The sequence below is a fragment of the Phyllostomus discolor genome, chromosome 13 (genome assembly GCF_004126475.2).
Source record: "Phyllostomus discolor isolate MPI-MPIP mPhyDis1 chromosome 13, mPhyDis1.pri.v3, whole genome shotgun sequence".
NCBI lineage: Eukaryota > Metazoa > Chordata > Mammalia > Chiroptera > Phyllostomidae > Phyllostomus > Phyllostomus discolor.
The window spans coordinates 69,416,156-69,433,499 of record NC_040915.2 but is presented as its reverse complement, the minus strand read 5'-3'; the positions used below and the strand labels follow the sequence as shown (position 1 = coordinate 69,433,499).

Below are 17,344 nucleotides of genomic sequence, written 5' to 3'. Positions count from 1 at the left end.
ATTAAACAAAATGGATCTAGCATTTGAAATTTTGCAAAATTCTCAGCCTTCAGAACTTACAAAAGAAAAATGCTAAAGTTGGGAAATTCACAGTCAAGAAAATATGATCTAGAGCAGGGGTGTCCAACCTGTGGTCTGCAGCCTGCACACAGCCCAGGATGGCTATGAACGCAGGCCAACGCAAAATCGTAAAAGCACTTAAAACATTATGGGATTTTTTTGTGATTACATGTGTTGCAATGTGTGTAATGTGTAGCCCAAGACAACTCTTCTTCCCACAAGTGTGGAGCAGCGATGCCAAAAGATTGGACACTGCTGGTCTAGAGAGACTACTGGTGTGGCAGAACAACATTCCGCTTGTGCTGAAGACACACGATGCATGGGACTACTGGACCACATCAGCAGAAGCTAGGAACAGAGACGGGATTATCCAGGAAAATTATGAAAGAGCCATTTGCCTACAGCACAAACCCCCACCATGTGCATAGGAGACCCACAAACATGTAGAAAACATTATAAAGCAGAAATATTTCCAGCTTGGACAGGAAGTGATAAAGATATGACAAAATAAAAGCAAGTTGTTCAAATCCAAAAATTCTACCAACAGGAAGCAGGCTGACAATAACTACTGAGTTGCCAGCATGTGCTTCACTTCAAGAAAAAGGAAGGTTGACTCTGAGGACTGAGCTTTGGGTTCAGAGGTCTCGAGTCTGTGGGCCCAGAGGATGGAGACATGAGCCACAAAGGATTATTCCCAGCCCTTGTGCCCTAATGGAATTCACCCTCTCAGATTTTGAAAGTGCTACGGTCTGGTGACCCTTTTCTTCCTGCCCTTTCCTCCCATTTGGAGTAAGAATGTTATAGAATGCTGATCCAAAGCCTGTCCTACCCTTGTATTTTGGAAGCAGACAACATGTTTCTCATTTCAAGGTCCACAGATGGTGAATAAGCCTGTCTCAAAATGGATCATATCCAGGTGCCACCCGTACCTGATTCCGATGGTGACATTGGGACTTTTGGGGCTATTGATATTTAGATGAGATTTTTGACTTGAGTTGATCCTGTAACAAGTTGAGAAATCTGGGGATATGAGGACAGGGGGAAAGTGTATTCTGCATGTGAAGTGGATGTGAATCTCTGGGGGACACTGGGCAAACTGTGGTTGGTTGAAAAATGTGCATCCCCCCAAAAAAGTTTTAATTCCTAATCCCTGAAACCTGTGGATGTAAGGCTGTATGGGGAATTATTTTTTAATTTTTGCAGTGGTAATTAAGTATCTTGAAATGGGAAGATTATCCTGAATTATCCAGGTGATCCTTAAACTCGATTACACATACATATACTTCTAAGGGGAAGGCAGAGTGAGATTTAAGCCCCCATTATAAAGAAGGCAATGTAAGCATGAAGCAGAGAGATTCCAACCTGCTGGTCTGGAACACCGGAGTGTTACAGCCACAAGCCAAGGAACAATGGTAGCCACAGGAAGCTGGAGGAAGCGAGAAAGAGAAGTTTCCCCTGGAGCCCCTGAAGGGAAAACGGCACCACCAACACCTTGGCCTTAGCACAGTAAAACTTATTTTGGATCTCTGAGCTCCAGGACTATGAAATAATAAATGTGTGTTGTTCTACGCCACCAAGTTTGCGGTGATTTGTTACAGCAGCCACAGGAAATCAATACAGGCTCTACAGAAAGCTAAGATTAAAAAGTTATGACTCTCCCTCAAAGAGCTCAGAATCCATGGAAGATGAATACTCAGAAAAGTCCAACACAAGGCTGACAACAATGAAGAGTGAAGATCAGCACTGCTGTTTGGATGGGGAGGACTCGGGGAGGACTCAGAGAGGACGCGTGGAGAGCAGAGCATGTGGAAGGAGTGAGAGAAGCAGAGGTGTAGAAATGACCAGCACCCTCTGAGAAGAGGCATTTCAGCCTGAGAGGAGGTGGATCAGGGCTGGTATTGACCGAGAGGCAGAATGCGAACGTGAGAGCAGGCACCCTCTCAGAGGTGGTCTAGTGACTCTCAAATCATGCTTCATATAAAACATGGAACACTACAAAAAAACATTAAAAACCACTGGTCTCGTCTCACCCTCCCTTGCCCCAACACACACACATTCTATTTTGGAAAAGAGAAACATCCCAAGAACACACAGGCAGAGGTAAAGAAAGGTGGTGTAGCAGGGTGGTTAAAGTGTGGGACTTAGTATCAGATGGACTCGAGTTTAAAGAGACACCTCCATGTCCCCGGATAAGGTACTGCAGCTCTCTGTGCTCAGCATAACCAATGGAGATAAGAGCCTCTGATTAGCCCGCCTGTTAAAACAATAAGGTAATATTTGTCACAACTGTGCAGCTCCTTGACCTTAGTTCAGTACTCAGTAACAGTAAGGAAGGGACACGGTCAGGAGAGCTACCTCACCTGCTGACTCTCAACTCTTCCACTGTGAGGCTAGGAGAGGTGGGTTCAAGGCAGAATGCGAAGTTTCCAAATGGCATACCAGGGGTTTTGGACTTTACAGTCTGAGCTGAAATCCAAAGAAAGACTTTAAAGTCTGGAAGAGCACAGCCTTTTCTCTGTTCTAGACAGACAGATGTCTGAAAGAGGAAAGTCATGGACATTCAAAGTCCAGTGAGAAGAGAGCCAGTTTGGAACCTGCAGCAAGAAGTTCCAGGAAGGAAATAATAAAGCCCTAATTAAGGGTGGAAATAGTACAAGAAGTACATCTTCAAGTACTGTGCTCTTCTGGCTTCTATTTTTGAAAATAGGGAGCAGGAAAGTGGCCAGGCACATGTAGACAGTGCATGTGTGTTCGTGCTGATGGAGACTGGGGGTGGCCTGACAATGAAAGGCTACTCCAGAAAGAATATCTGAACTTGGCATCTCTTCTGAGGGATCCAGTTATGAAATGCCACAATGTTCAAGGGCTCGGGATGCGTGCAATGTTTACAAAGACCGCCTTTCATGGCGGTCTTTGATCCCGATGGCTAGCTGCAAATGTTTCCCCTGGAGTCATACACCCTACATACATTCTTGGGCACAGACAGGCCAAGGAGAACATGCACTTCCCTACCCTCTTCCTTTAAGAGCAGAGACAAGTGTGTTCTTAGAATTTTAGCACACATGCACTTCCTTGCAGGTGTGAAAATGAATCCATAATATCACACTGCATTTCACAAATAAGCAGAAATGCAAAAACACACATGCAATGAATCATCTTCCGGAAAGCAAATGAAATGTGGCTATTTCATAAAACGTCCATCCATTTGAAATAGTGAGGTATGATGTTCTGACCCATAATCTGAGGTGGCGGTCACTTAAACTGCCCTCCCTCTGGAAAGCAAAGTGGTCAGCCTGAAGGAAGAGGAAATGAAAGGGAACATGGAGTTCCAAGATCAAGATCCGTTAGGCCTCTGCCTGCTCCTCCAGCTATTCTGTTTGTTTCCTGCACTGTGTTATCTGGGGCTTTAGTGAAGCTCATTTTCAAATTGTCCAAAACCTGAGTCTTTAAATCTTTTGCTTCAAAGCAGTCGCTGTATCGTGGGAGGCCTCACTGTTAACTCTTCATTCCTGACAATTGTCTTAAATTTGTCTTTGCTCGGTTCCCTGACATTATTCACTCTTATACCTTTTAAATAATGAGGGGCATCAGATAGCTGTGTCCTGGTTCCACTTTGTAACGCAGGCCTAAACCAACTGCAATTTGTCAAATAGATATGTGTGTGAATACATATAATATTAAATGTAATATATATTTGATATGTGCATATAAAACAAAATACACATATCTGCATATGTACACATATCTATATTAAATATTATGTTAGTTATGTAACTTTTCTAAATTACAGTTAAGTTAGGCCCAAGTTTATATATATGTCTTACCCAAGGTCCATAGAAGAGATTTGTTTTCTGGAGAAAATGACTGTCATTTATTTTTAACCTAGTTTCAGTTGCCTGACTTCCCAGTTTCCTTTTAAATTAAAAAAAAAAGATTTTATTTATTTATTTTTAGAGAGGGAAGGGAGGGACAAAGAGAGAGAGAGAGAAACGTCAATGTGCGGTTGCTGGGGCCGGTGGCCTGCAACCCAGGTATGTGGCCTGACTGGGAACCGAACCTGGGACACTTCGGTTCACAGCCCGAGCTCAATCCACTGAACTATGACAACCAGGGCTCATGACTGTCATTTTTACTAGATTCTTTCAAAAGGCTGACCTTTAAAAAAGCCTTTTCTCTTTTTCTCCCTCCCTCTCCCTTTCTTTTCTCCCATTTCCTCCTGTGTGTGCCCCTTCAGCTTCTCCTCTCTTCCTCACGCTGCTTTTCCAGCCTGGCCCTCTCCTCGGCTCCCCTAACATGTTAGCTAGCTTTTACAATTGAGTGTGCTGTACCTGCACTTGCATTTAGGTCAAGTGAAGTGAGTTCTCACTGTGTCTGATCCCAGAGGGCGCGGAGGCGGAGAGGGGCTGGTGCTCACAAGCACCGTGCTTGTCCTCTGTCGGCAAAGGAGAGGAAGTGGGGGCCTGGCTCACCTAAGAGTGTTTCTAACTGTGTTTTGTCTCCTGAAAAATCCCAGGGAGACAGGAGGAAGAACTGCTCCTTAATTCCTCACCTGCTCTGGCCTCTGTGAAACTGAGCCAATGATCAAAGAGAATCTGGACAACAAGCAACCCCATCTCAATCCTACAATGTCAAAATCTGGTCAAATGGTTGAAGTCCAGCCCTGAAATAACTAAACTATTAGACACAGACAAGGTGGAGGCAGACTTGGTTTCATGAGTGTATCAGCTTCTGTTGGATCAGAAGATTCCCGGGTAGATACTGTAAAACTGGGGTCCATTTCTGCTTTGATCCGATGTAGGGAAAATGGAGTCAGTCAGGCTCCCTCATCTGGACGTCCAGGCAACTGTGATAAGCAGTGTTTACATAACCTTGAGCATGTGCCCACATGTGCAGGATCACACTTGGCTATATAATATTTTAGCACCCTGCTGGCTTTGTGTGCATTTAGTATATAAGGGAGTTGGGGCATGTGCTGCATGACACGTGGTTTGCTGCATGCATGGTCACCCCACCCTGGCATAACAGACACCCCAACAGCTCCACATATATTCTTGCATCTGCCCAAATCCTGTGTGAGCCTGCCCGGCCTTGAACGACTACAAGATACCAGGCCTTATCAGCTTTGCCCTAGGCCAATCTGTGGTTCTCTCTACTCCCTCATCAATAACACACATGGTCTCATGTCTCATTATATGATTTTGCAAGGCCTCTGCACCTTGCAAATTACACTCCTCTGGGATTATGATGCTTCTGGAGGAAGCAATGCCTTTAAGTGATTTACTGTGGTGTTTCGTCCTCCCCTTCTCCTGGGCTTCCCATGACCACCATTTCCTTCCTTTTTGCCAATTTCCAAACCAAGATAGTCCGTGGTTTCCCCTTATGTTGATTTTGCAACTCCTGCTTGCTCCCTTTTCCCCAAGTCCCTGTACTTTCCTTTCCAAAGGAAACCATGTGCCCACCCATGTGCCCTGGCAGCCGCTCCCACAAAGACACAGGAGACAGAGAGCCTTTGACTCTGTTTCCTTCTGTAATTCATTCGATGGAGTTTTTCCGATTCAATAAAGGACTTCATTTCTATTGACTTGCAAAGACCACACATTTCAAGTACAGCCAAAACAAATCAATGTCACATGAGCCAAATAAATCCTTCTAACTACTCCAAAGACCTAATGATTCTGTAATCTTCTCAGGGACTATATTTGGGTTATGGCTGGTTACATGCCAATATAATTGTAGGAATATCTAAAAGACTAAGTTGTAATATAAAATGTACATGCCCAAGATACATTATAAGAGGGAAAAGCTTTTTTAAAAGACTTCCCCCACTTGACTCCCATTTGACTCCTTTCTCATCGACAGTACACATGCACACTCTCTCCAGCCATATCCTTCAGAAACTAGATTCTTAGGAAAACTTCCTTCTGTAAAATCCCAATTTGTTAGCTATTCAGAACTGGACCATTAGAACAGTTGTTAGAGAATGAGTTGGGGAGATTTTGCTCCAGTATGTGGACCAAGGTGGGTTAACACCTGCCAAATCTATTCTTGGCTCTTGTTTGCATGATTAGCCCTTCATTTTCCCAAGCTCAAAAATATAAAAACAAACAGATAAAAATTACTATGTGACACTGCTCCTCTTTCATGCTCTGCTGGAACATTTTGAGGCAGTTTTACTGTGACTGACCTCAGGGTAATTTTTTGCACCTGGGGTGGTAAATTACTTCCAGGTGAGGCAAAACCAGATGGCCTCAACTTTCCTGCAGTTGATTAAAGCAATTGTACCTGCTTCAGAAGTCTACCAATCAAACACCATGGTTTGATTTACCATGGTAACGTCTCAGCCAGTGGCTTCTGCACTGTTAGGAGAAGATGTTGAATCTACCAATTAAAACTAGCAAATGATACCCCCTATCTGACACACACACACACTCACATCGCTTTATTCTAAGTGCTCACACAGAGGCAGCTGCTGCTGAACAGAAAGAAAATTAAAAGATATATATTTTAAAAATGGAGCTCCTACTTGGTGACAAATAGAAAAAAAAGCAGGTTTGTCACCATCCTGCCATGGTCTACCACCACAGAGACACAGAGGACGCCTGAGCTGTAGAACTGCAGAGGGCCTTGTGTGATAGTCATCTCTACTTGGCAAGGGTACCCACTATAATAGGAAGAAGGCAATTTTCTCACTTAGGAGTTATCGAATATCTCCTAAGTTGGGCATGTAAATGCAACATTCGGTTATTATCAGATGTTATTAAATCACCATGTATTTTCACTCTCTGATTTATAATTCAATACAATTCAATTTATTTCTGTTCAATTCAATTGGATTCCACCTAATTCGATTTAATTCAACACATTCATTAGCCACATACTCTATTAGGTGCAGGCAGGCTGGTAGAAAAATTAGTTAAACATAACCTCTCCTTCCAAGGAACCCAAAATAATTTATCAGCCAGGGTATCAGGGACCTTTATAATCGCAACAAGAAGCATCAGTGAGGATAACACCCAAGGTGTTAATAAAGACATTTAGGTGACTGTGAGGTATTGGCCATCCTATTAAAATGTACACAGAAAATATGCCCAAGCTAAGCAAAATATTACCTATGTATGACACAAATTAGCTGATGCTTTACTTTTATATATATATTTGCTTCTTAAATTATGAACTAATCTAAATGCCTGGCTAAAAATTACAACTAGAATGGATATATTTCAAAAGACAAAGGAAAAGAAGACACAAAAAGAAATTGTGCTGCGGCATGACTCCATCTTCAATGCAGCTTTAACAGTAAAACAAATAAAAATCTAGCAGCATTTTAGTGTTCATTCACAAAATGCCATCTTAAAATCACTTAGATCTTCATTATTTTTCCTCATTGCAAACATGTTTGCTTTTGCAGATGCTCCAACACAAACATTCACATTCTAGACCAATAAAAATAGCAATAGCTTGCAGTTGTGACCATTAACGCCATTTGTAGACATGTAAAATAAAAAAAAGATTAATCACACCATGTAAAGCAGGCAATACACTGACTTCCAATTTATTCTGCAACCTCAGGTCTAGATCCTCGTGGAAGGAAAATACTAGCAGCTCACAATTGCACAGAAGAGTGGATATTCTCAAGGAAATCCAATGTAGTATATTATTTCTGTGACTGAAAGTCAAAGTCAGGCTTTGTTCTATGAATAGTTTCCACCAATAGCATGTGACAGGGTGAAATGTTTTCTGCATTCCTCAACATTTCTGTGTTTATTTTACTGGTTTATCCGTAGCAAAAAGCTATCTCTGCTCACCTTCCATCAAAGGAGGACAGCAGTTCAAATATTTCACTTTCTCTTATTGCCTGTGTTCCATTACATGTAGACACCACCTCTATCCACAGCACATTAGCATTTAAAATTTAGGAACCCCTCACTCTAGGCTAGAAGAATTCTGCAGACAAGGCCTCCCTTCTCCATGCTTTCTTAGGTAGTCAGCACTAAATGCACCAGGTAAAGTGAGTCCTCCACACTGCCTCACTTCACTGCCCGTTCCCTAACAAGGATGGAATTTGTAATGAGACACTTAAGTGTAGAATGAACACCAGAGCTAACCAAGAGCCTGAGTTGCTGGATGTATTGTGTCTTCAGGAACAGTTTAAAGAAAGGTGGGATCTTCATGAGAAGCAACATGACTGAGTCTTGGCCCATGGAGGCAGCTCTGCCACTGAACCAGGGACCTCGGTCTCCTGAAGAGGGGAAACTACCCCTGGACCTTAGAGAACTTCCCATGGACTGCTAGAGCTATGGGACTGTAAGAGGAGACTGGAGGGGCTGTAGAGCTCCTGTATGAGGATCCTGGATGGTTATAGAGTTTAGAGGACACCCTGACATGGAGAAAATAAGCAGTCAGCTCACTACACTGCAGGATGCTTTGGAGAGCCCAAAGCAGGGAAGGAGCCATGGAGATACTGTGCAGCTTTCGGTCTAGCGGAGGAATGGAGCTGGGGATCACTGGAGAGGGGAGAAAATAAAAAGGTGGGGGCGCTTGACATGGATACCCTGAAGAAATAAACCAGGCTATAATACAAGTTAAAGTTTAGGAAGAGATTCAAAGGGCTCTGGAAAGGATTCCATGGATACTAGTTGCAAAGTGCTTGCCCTGGGCACATGAGGGGGCTTCATTTTTGTAGACTATGTTCTGCTTTAAGGAGGTTTGGCTGACCCCTCACAAAATCCAAATTCTAATCTGGCCAGTGCCACCCACTTTCAGGAAATCACTATTTCTAAAATAAATGCAAATCAATCATCATGTGATCCCTGTTCTCCCATTCTACCACTTGAGGAGGGGTAAGCACCTCTCCCTACTCAGCTCAGACTGCATAACAAAATACCATGTCCTGGGTGGCCTGCATAACAGAAACTTATTTCCTCACAGTTCCAAAAGCTGGAAATATGAGATCAGGGACTAGCACGTTCAGGTGCTGGTAAGAACCCTCTCTGGCTTCTCGCTGTGTCCTCACATGGCCTTCCTTAGGGTGTCTATGCAGAGAGAGGTATCCTCTTCTCATAAGGCCAACAATCCTTTCAGATTAACACCCCACCCTTATATGCTCATTTAACTTTACTGCCTAAAAGTCATGTCTCCGCATAGTCACACTGGGGGCAAGGCTTCAACGTATGAAGATGGCACAGGGCCTACTTCAGCCAACAGCACGCCTGAAGCCTGCTGCCTAGAGGCTGCCATGCCCTCTCCAGTGTTTTACTCCTCCTTGGAGGAGGCCAGGAGTCAAATGCTAAGTCCTGGAGGCAGCCACGAAGAGCCTGGCCATGAAGAAGAGAGGCTCTCTGTTGCCAGACCCACAAGCTATTTGCCACATGTTCCCAAAAGGTCAGACCAGCCCATGCCCACAAAGAAGCCAGAGCTGGACAGGAGTTAAGTGGAAAACTCACAGGGAAATTGTAGGACAAGAGCCTGAATCTTGGCCACACTGACTGGGAAAGAATAGAGATGGTCAAGGTAGGAATGGAAAGAGGTAGAAAGCAACAGACTGTGGGGAGGGTGTATGTGTGTGTGTGTGTATAGCAAGAGAGAGAGAGATGCACAGACTGAGTACCTATGATAGGTGGCAGAGTTCAAACAATGGGATTCAGGTTCTGTTCAGCAATGCCCAGGTTTGGGGTTATTCTTGGTGTCAGCACATCTCAGAGTCTGAGAAGTGGGCAACTTTGGGTTTTATATGGATTGCTGCACTCTTTCTCCCCCTATCTGAATCCCTTGCTCCAGACAAACCCACATACTAGAAACAAGTGCACCTGAATAATCACTGAATGCTGAAAAGCAGAGCAAAGTAACCACCACCGAGGGAAGCTACACGGGACATTTGGGCTAGTTCAGCCACAGAGAGGGCTCCTCCCAGGAGTTGGAAGAAGGTCTGAAGCAACATGGCAACATGGCAGTGGGAGCAGCTAGACAGACTAAATCTCTCTGCCAAGCAGCAAGACATGGAGTGTCTGACTTAGGCTAGAGGCATGAGTGTGGCCCAATACATAGGGCAGAGCTCCCGAGGCTGGTGACTTTCGGAGGAACAGCGATGAACCACAGCCAGGACCAGGTGCTCTGGCCCATAGCACCTTCCCCTCCTTTCTCATTAAGACTGAACACAGAGTACGTCCCATGAGCAGCATCCCCTGCCCACCCCTTCCATCAGAATGCACAAGACACATGCCAGGCAGTTCAACAGGCATTCATTGTTACAAAGATACCCATTCAATCAAGAATCACAAAACATTTCACAAAAACCAATATGATAAAAATCAAATTAAGAAAAGTTTAAAAAGGCTCAACAGACAAAAAAACTTAAGTCAGGGCTAAAAGAGGAATGAGAAAAGATAAGAAGAGGGGTTCTGGTCAAGATGGCAGTGTAGGTAAAAGTGGTACTCATCTCCTCCCAAAACCACATCAAACTTACAGTTAAGCTACAGAACAACCATCATTCACAACCGCCTGAAATCTAGCTGAATGGAAGTCCTACAACAGAGGATATAAACAAGCCATGCTGACACTGGTAGGAGAGGGGGAGATGTGAAATGGGCTGGTCCTACACTGATGTGTGGCAGATAAAAACTAGGAGAGAGATCTCAGCTGTGGCTCCACCTGAGGAAAAAGGTTCCTTCTAAGGAACAAGGGGTTCTAGCCCCACACCAAGCCACACAGGGTTCCAGGGCCAGGAACACAAGTCCCCAAAACTTCTGGCTGTAAAAACCAGCAGAGACTGTGGCTGAGACCAAGACTGCTGGAGTCCTAGGCTTTGTGCTTAAAGGGCCCATGCACAGACTTACTCAGGCTCATTGATCTGAGCCCTAGCATAGGGGCAGCAGCTCAAAAAGCACCAGGGACATATGGCAAGGAACTGATGAGTCTGGCATCAGAGTGAGAGCTAGGGGCAGCTTTCTCTGAGAGAGAGGTGTTGGCAGAGGCCACTGTGGTTTTTCTGAGTCCTCTCCAAACAAAGCCTGCAGATGGGCACTATAGCTGAGTCTCTGTCAACCTGGCTATCGCTGTTTGCTCTGCCCCGGTGATTCCCTGAGACTCTACTCTACCAAACTTATGAGCCCGCCCAAGCTGTTTCCAGTGGCTTTTCCATACAAACTGTCTTGGCTCATGCTTTGGACTTTCCTAAAATTTCTCAAATAAGCAGTATCTAGCTTTGGCATGCCTCATACCTCTCAGTAAGTGGCCCCAGGCCCAGTACTAGCAGCAGTCATCTGCAGATCACTTTGTAGATCCTGTCGGGTGGCCCCAGGCAGGGTGCAGGTGAAAGCTGATCTAGGCCTGAAACTCCTGGGAAGTTCAGAGCCAGCACACCTGGTATACAGCTAAAGACCACATCGAAACACTACCCAAACACTTCCACAAGCAATGCACTTAAGGGGTGGAATCAGCAGGTATCAGAGACCTGCTGAAGTAAGTCCTGCTCCTGCTCTGTGAGGTCGGCCCCTGCACAGCTGATCCCCCCTGCTGCAGTCAGCCAGCCCTCAAAGCTGACAGGCCTGGGAGTAAATCCCTCCCATTGAGGTGCCAACAGCAATCAAGACTCAACTACAACAGGAAGATGTGCACAGCCCACACAGGGGATGAACCTCGAGTGCCCAGCTCAGGTGATCGGAAAGGCTGTGCCACCAGACCCTATAGGACATGTACTATATAAGGCCACTCTACCAAGCCCAGGAGATACAATAGCTCTACCTAATACATAGAAACAGACACAGGGAGGCTGCCAAAATAAGGAGACAGAAAAAAAAAGTCCAAAAATGAAAGAATAGAACAAAACTCCCCCCGCAAAAATCTAAACCAAATGGAGATAAGCAATCTACCAGATGCAGAGTTCAAAACACTAGTTATAAGGATGCTCAATAAACTTAGAGGAAGAGTAGGTGAACTTAGTGAGAACTTCAGCAAACAGATAAGAAACATAAATATGGCTAGAGAAAACATAAAAGAACCAGTCAGAAAAGAAGAATATGCTATAGGATAGCAAGAGCTGAGTAGATGAAGCACAAGACTGAGTCAGAGATTTGGAAGATAAGGAAGCAGAAAATACCCAATTAGAATAGTAAAGAGAAAAAAATTTAAAAAATGAGGATAGTATAAAGAGCCTCAGGGAAAACTTCAACTGCACCAACATTTGCATCATGGGGGTCCTGGAAGGAGAAGAGAGAGAGCAAGGAATTGAAAACCTTTATGAAAAAATAATGATGGAAAACTCCCATAACCTGGTGAAGGAAACAGACATACAAGTCCAAGAAACACCAAGAGTCAAAAACAAGGTGGACTCAAAGAATCCCTCACTAAGACACATATCATAATTAAAATGCCAAAGTTTAAAGACAACAAATCTTAAAAAATGGTAAGAGAAAAACAGTTAGTTATCTACAAAGGAGGCCACATAAAGCTGTCAGCTGATTTCTTGCCAGAAACTTTGCAAGCCAGAAATAATTGACAAGAAATATTGAAAGTGATGAAAAGCAAGGACCTACAACCAAGATTATGTAGCAAAGCTATCATTCAGAAACAAAGGACAGATAAAGAACTTCCCAGACAAGTAAAAGCTAAGGGAGTTCATCATTACCAAACCAGAACATGAAATGTTAAATGGTCTTCTTTAAGAAGAAGAAGAAAGATTAAAAAATATGAATAATGAAATGGCAAAAAGACATATCTATCAACAATTACTCTAAATGTCTAAATGCAAATGGATTAAATGTTCCAATCAAAAGGCATATGGATGCTGAATGGATAACAAAACAAGACCCTTATATATGCTCTCTATAAGACACTCACTTTGGATCAAAATACACACACAGCCTGGAAATAAAGGGTTGAAAATACATGTTTCACGAAAATGGAAACAAACAAACAAACAAAAAATCTGGGGTAGCAAAACTTATACCAGACAAAATGAACTTTAAGACAAAGGCTATATAACAAGAGGCAAATGAGGACCCAGCAATACCTCTTTCCTAGTATTTATCTGAAGGAACCCAAAACACTAAATTGAAAAAAACATATATATCCATATGTTCACTGCAAAATTATTTACAATAACCAAGATATAAATGCAATTTGTATCCATCAACAGGTGAATGGATAAAGAGGAAGCAACGCATATATACAGTGGAATATAGTTCAGCCATAAAAAACAGTGAAATCTTGCCATGTGCAACAACATGGATGAACCTAGAAGATACTGTGCTGAGTGAGGTGAGTCAGGCTGGGGAAGAATACAAATGCCATATGATTTCCCTTACATGTGAAATCTAAAAACAAAATAAATGAACAAGCTGAATAGAACACACTCACAGATACAGAGAACATTTAGACAGTTGTCAGATAGGTGGGGGGTTGGGGAGATGGGTGAAAAATGTGGACGGATTAAGAAGTAAAAATTGGTAGTTACAGAATAGTCATGGGGATGTAAAATATAGCATAGGGAATACAGTCAGTAATATTCCAATAACTATGGTGTTACTGAGTAAGTTATATAATGTCTAATCACTGGGTTTACGCACCTGAAACATATAATGTTGCATGTCAACTGTAATTGAAAAATAAAAAAAAAATACACTTAAATTTAAAAAACAGGAGGAAAATCACCCAACAAATACTCAACCAGTGACAGAGTAGTGGGGTAGTCCCTGGCTCCTGGACATACTTAATAAAGGGAAAAAGAAAAAGAGAAAAGAAAAAATGGCTGAGAAAAACCAGAGATTCTAGGCCTACTTTAAAATTTAATTAAATGGTTTACTTTGGATCTACTATGTAGGCAGGCGTGGTTGCCCTATGCAGCGCACGTGTCGGGAGTACCACTGCAGAGTGGATCCAGAAGAAAGGCAAACTTAAGAGGAAACATGAAGTCCCAGCAGGACCTAGAAGTGGAGAAGAGAGACAGAGGCGGGGAGAAATGGTATTTGGAGAAAGGGCAGCGTGTAGTGTGTAGTGGAGACCTTGTGTTGGGAAAAGTAGAATAAATGGCAAGCACTTTTTTCATGGATGTTTTCCTAAAAACTGGATAACTGAAAAGACATTCCTAAAATTCTTAAAAATAAAACACATAGTTTAGTCCATTTAACAAAGTATGAAATCTTGTGGGACTTTCTGGTAAAGGAATGATGTGATACAAGACAGATATGGAATTGGTAGGAGCAGTCATGCGGTGGGGCAGGGAGAGCAAGGACAGGGAACTGGGCAAGAAATTCCTGCTAACATCACACCTACTAAAAGAACAGTATTTCATCAGCATCCCAGAAACCTACAAAAGACTGCACAATTCCCAGATGCACCGTAGATTTTAGACATAACCTTTGACAACAGTTACTGTGCTGTTTTCTTTCTCTTTCCCTTCACAGCTGAGAGCACACAGTCAGACAGCTCAAGTGCCACGCACCCAGCTGAGGGTGAACATCTGCTCTTTTGTGCACATCTAATGATTCCCAGCTTCACCTGGACGGTGTACAGTTTATGGAGCCCATGCTTCCAACCACTGGCATCTGCACTTCCCTTTTCTGTGGGGGAAGAGCACAGTATACAGTCAAAGGAGTGTATGAACACTGCTGTGCTGACAAAGCAGGCGGCTCTCCTGTCACTAGGCTGTTGGCTGGCGGCAGCATCGTGGGGCAAGAGCTCACTCATCAGTGGGGCACAGAGTCCACCTGTGGTTTGTGAGATGTGCTTTCAGTGCAGCAGACTGGAGAATGCATGCTCTGGGCAAAAGTTGAACATACAAGGCGAGGATCATCTGTGCCAGAGTAAGACCTCAGCTATCAATGAGATTAAGGGCACAACAAATGAAAAAAATGACAGAAGGGACTCATTTACTTACAAGAAATTTGAGTGGAGCTCCCCTGATTCTCCTCTCCCCACCCCTCCTCTCTTCTCTCTCCTTCTCCTGCCCCTCCATCATTCGCTCATGAATTCCTCGACTCATCCTATGTCTTAGATCGCCTTCTATATGCACTATTGATCCCTGTGCTCGCACATTTGACTGGGGAAGAACAGATATCAAATCATAAGCATCAGTGGCTATGAAACTTGTTTTTTATGTAGTGGGATCCTCTCTACCAATGAAACTGTATATTAAAAATCCATCAAGTCATTGCTTCTCAGTCTTTTGGCTAAGATCAAGTGTAGTATCTGTTCTTATCAGTTTAATATATGATACAGAAAACTGTATTTGAACAATGATTAAAATAAAATTAAAAAAAATTAAAAAATAATCCATCAAGTTATAAAAGTTGAACTGCTCCTTCAGGCTTAGGATGGGAGAATGTGCAGAAACCTAGGATTGTAGTCCAGCACTTGTTATCATTGGTCTTCTCTCTCTCACGCGCATGCATGCCGCACATTCCCTTTTTAACTGTCCAAGTTTGGAATAAGGTTATAGTTTAGTCATATTTTATATTTATTGAAAACAAGGTGGACATATCTAATTCTTAATTTAAAAAAAAAGCTTCTCACTTTATACTTCTTGACCCACTGCAAAAATAATTCCACCAATAAAAATAAGTTGTTTACAATTTATTGCTTCCTCCCACCTCACCTTTCCTTCAGGAAGCACAGACCTGCTGGGCCCTCTTGGCATATTCAGCCACAATGCTGCAGGGAGGACTGGTATTTTTTGAGCGCCTTCTATGTGCCAGATCCTGTGCCAGCTGTTGAAAATGTCCCATGTGACCCTGATGTACAAGGACAGACTATGAGTGGGATTGGGCAGATAAAGAAGTACTTTCAGAGAAGTCAAGTAAAGGCACTATGGCTACCCACCCCCGGGGTAGAGGAGATGGGATTCAAATGCTGGTCCACTTGGGTCTCATGTTCACCTGGGCCTCATGTCCACTTGCTACTGCCCTTTCACCTGTGTGCCACCCTGCCCAGTCTCTGTCCTATGCCTCTACTTCTCTCTCTGCCTCTCTCTCAAATACACACACACACATCCACACACATGTGTGTACCTCCTCTTTGCTTGGAAATCTACTGCTGGCATTAAGCACTCCCTGCCTGTGGTCCCAGGCTGCAGCTGTCATTGCTGATGCTGTATCGCTAGCAGTGCCAAAAAGCTGTTTTTCTTCCACTTTAATAAACATGTTTCTATTCATTTCTGAGTTGGTATGTTTGTTTATCTGATGGGCTCACATTATTCCAGTTTGCCCAGATAATGCGGTAACCCCTCTGCGGCGCTGGCTCTCCAGAAACAACTGCTCCAAGCACCATCCTCCGCCTCAGACACATGGGCTCCTGGTGCCCCGAGCGAGTCCTGAGGGGGAACGTGTGTCTTTGAGATGAGGCAGGTAGGTGAGAGGGGTGAGGGTCTAAATGGAACATCTGCTTTCATCAGCCTAAAGCAAATTTAGTGCCTATAAAAGGTGTTTGAGTGAGGAGATTTAGGATGGAAATTGACAAAGATACAGCTGTATCTGATGCCACCTCCAGCCAGGCTCATCCTTTGTAACATGGCTCGCTCCAGTCTACTGCTTAGCAGGGAACACGGACCCTGTCTGATTTCATTCACTTAACCTGAAAGCTTTTCTCAAAGTCTTGTAATGGCAAATAACTTTGCTGAAGTAATTTACAAATATTTGTTCGTTTAGTCTTTACCCCAGCCAACAAAGCGCAGAGAGGCTAAATAACTTGATCATCGTGGCATACCTAGTGAGTGACAGATCCAGGATCAGAACCTGGGGAGCTAACTACAACGTCAGCTGGTCAAAGGGCATTTTATTTCTAGACCTGTGCTGGGACCTACAGGCCAATCAATGGGAATGTCAAAGTCCTTTCTAAACAAATTAACGAGAAAGGCCTGACGTAGTAGTGGCTGAGTACCCACACCCCACAGTCACTTCAAGCTGTGTGACCTTGGATGAGTTTTTGAATCTCTAAAAGCCTTGACTTCCTTACCTCCAAAACAGGGGTGATGACAACATGCTGTGAGGGCAGAATGAGGACATTTAGTGAAGGCCGTTAACACAGTCCCTAGTACATGATTGTCACCCTCAGTCACTACTGTCGGTGTCAATACGAGGAAGGCCCAAGCAAAGCAAAGCAAAATCAACACATGCAACATATTCATTGTGTGTGACTTTCCGCTCTTGACAACTGTTGTTATGTCCACATGGCCAAGAACTTGGAATACCTAAATGTCCCCAGCAGTTACATTCCCTGAAGGTGTATCTTTCCCCATGTGCACAACACGTTAAACACCTGTGTACCCGCACTGCAGCACCTCTGAGATCCTCTC

The 17,344-nt window shown here is 43.5% G+C and overlaps 1 protein-coding gene and 1 pseudogene across 6 annotated transcripts in view; one reads left to right on the top strand and one right to left on the bottom strand.

Moving 5' to 3' along the window:
* NTM (neurotrimin) overlaps positions 1-17,344 on the bottom strand; it is a 944,650-nt gene that overhangs the window by 250,532 nt on the left and 676,774 nt on the right. The gene's annotated exons all lie outside the window — the stretch shown is intronic.
* Positions 15,205-15,296, top strand: LOC114510504 (annotated as a pseudogene).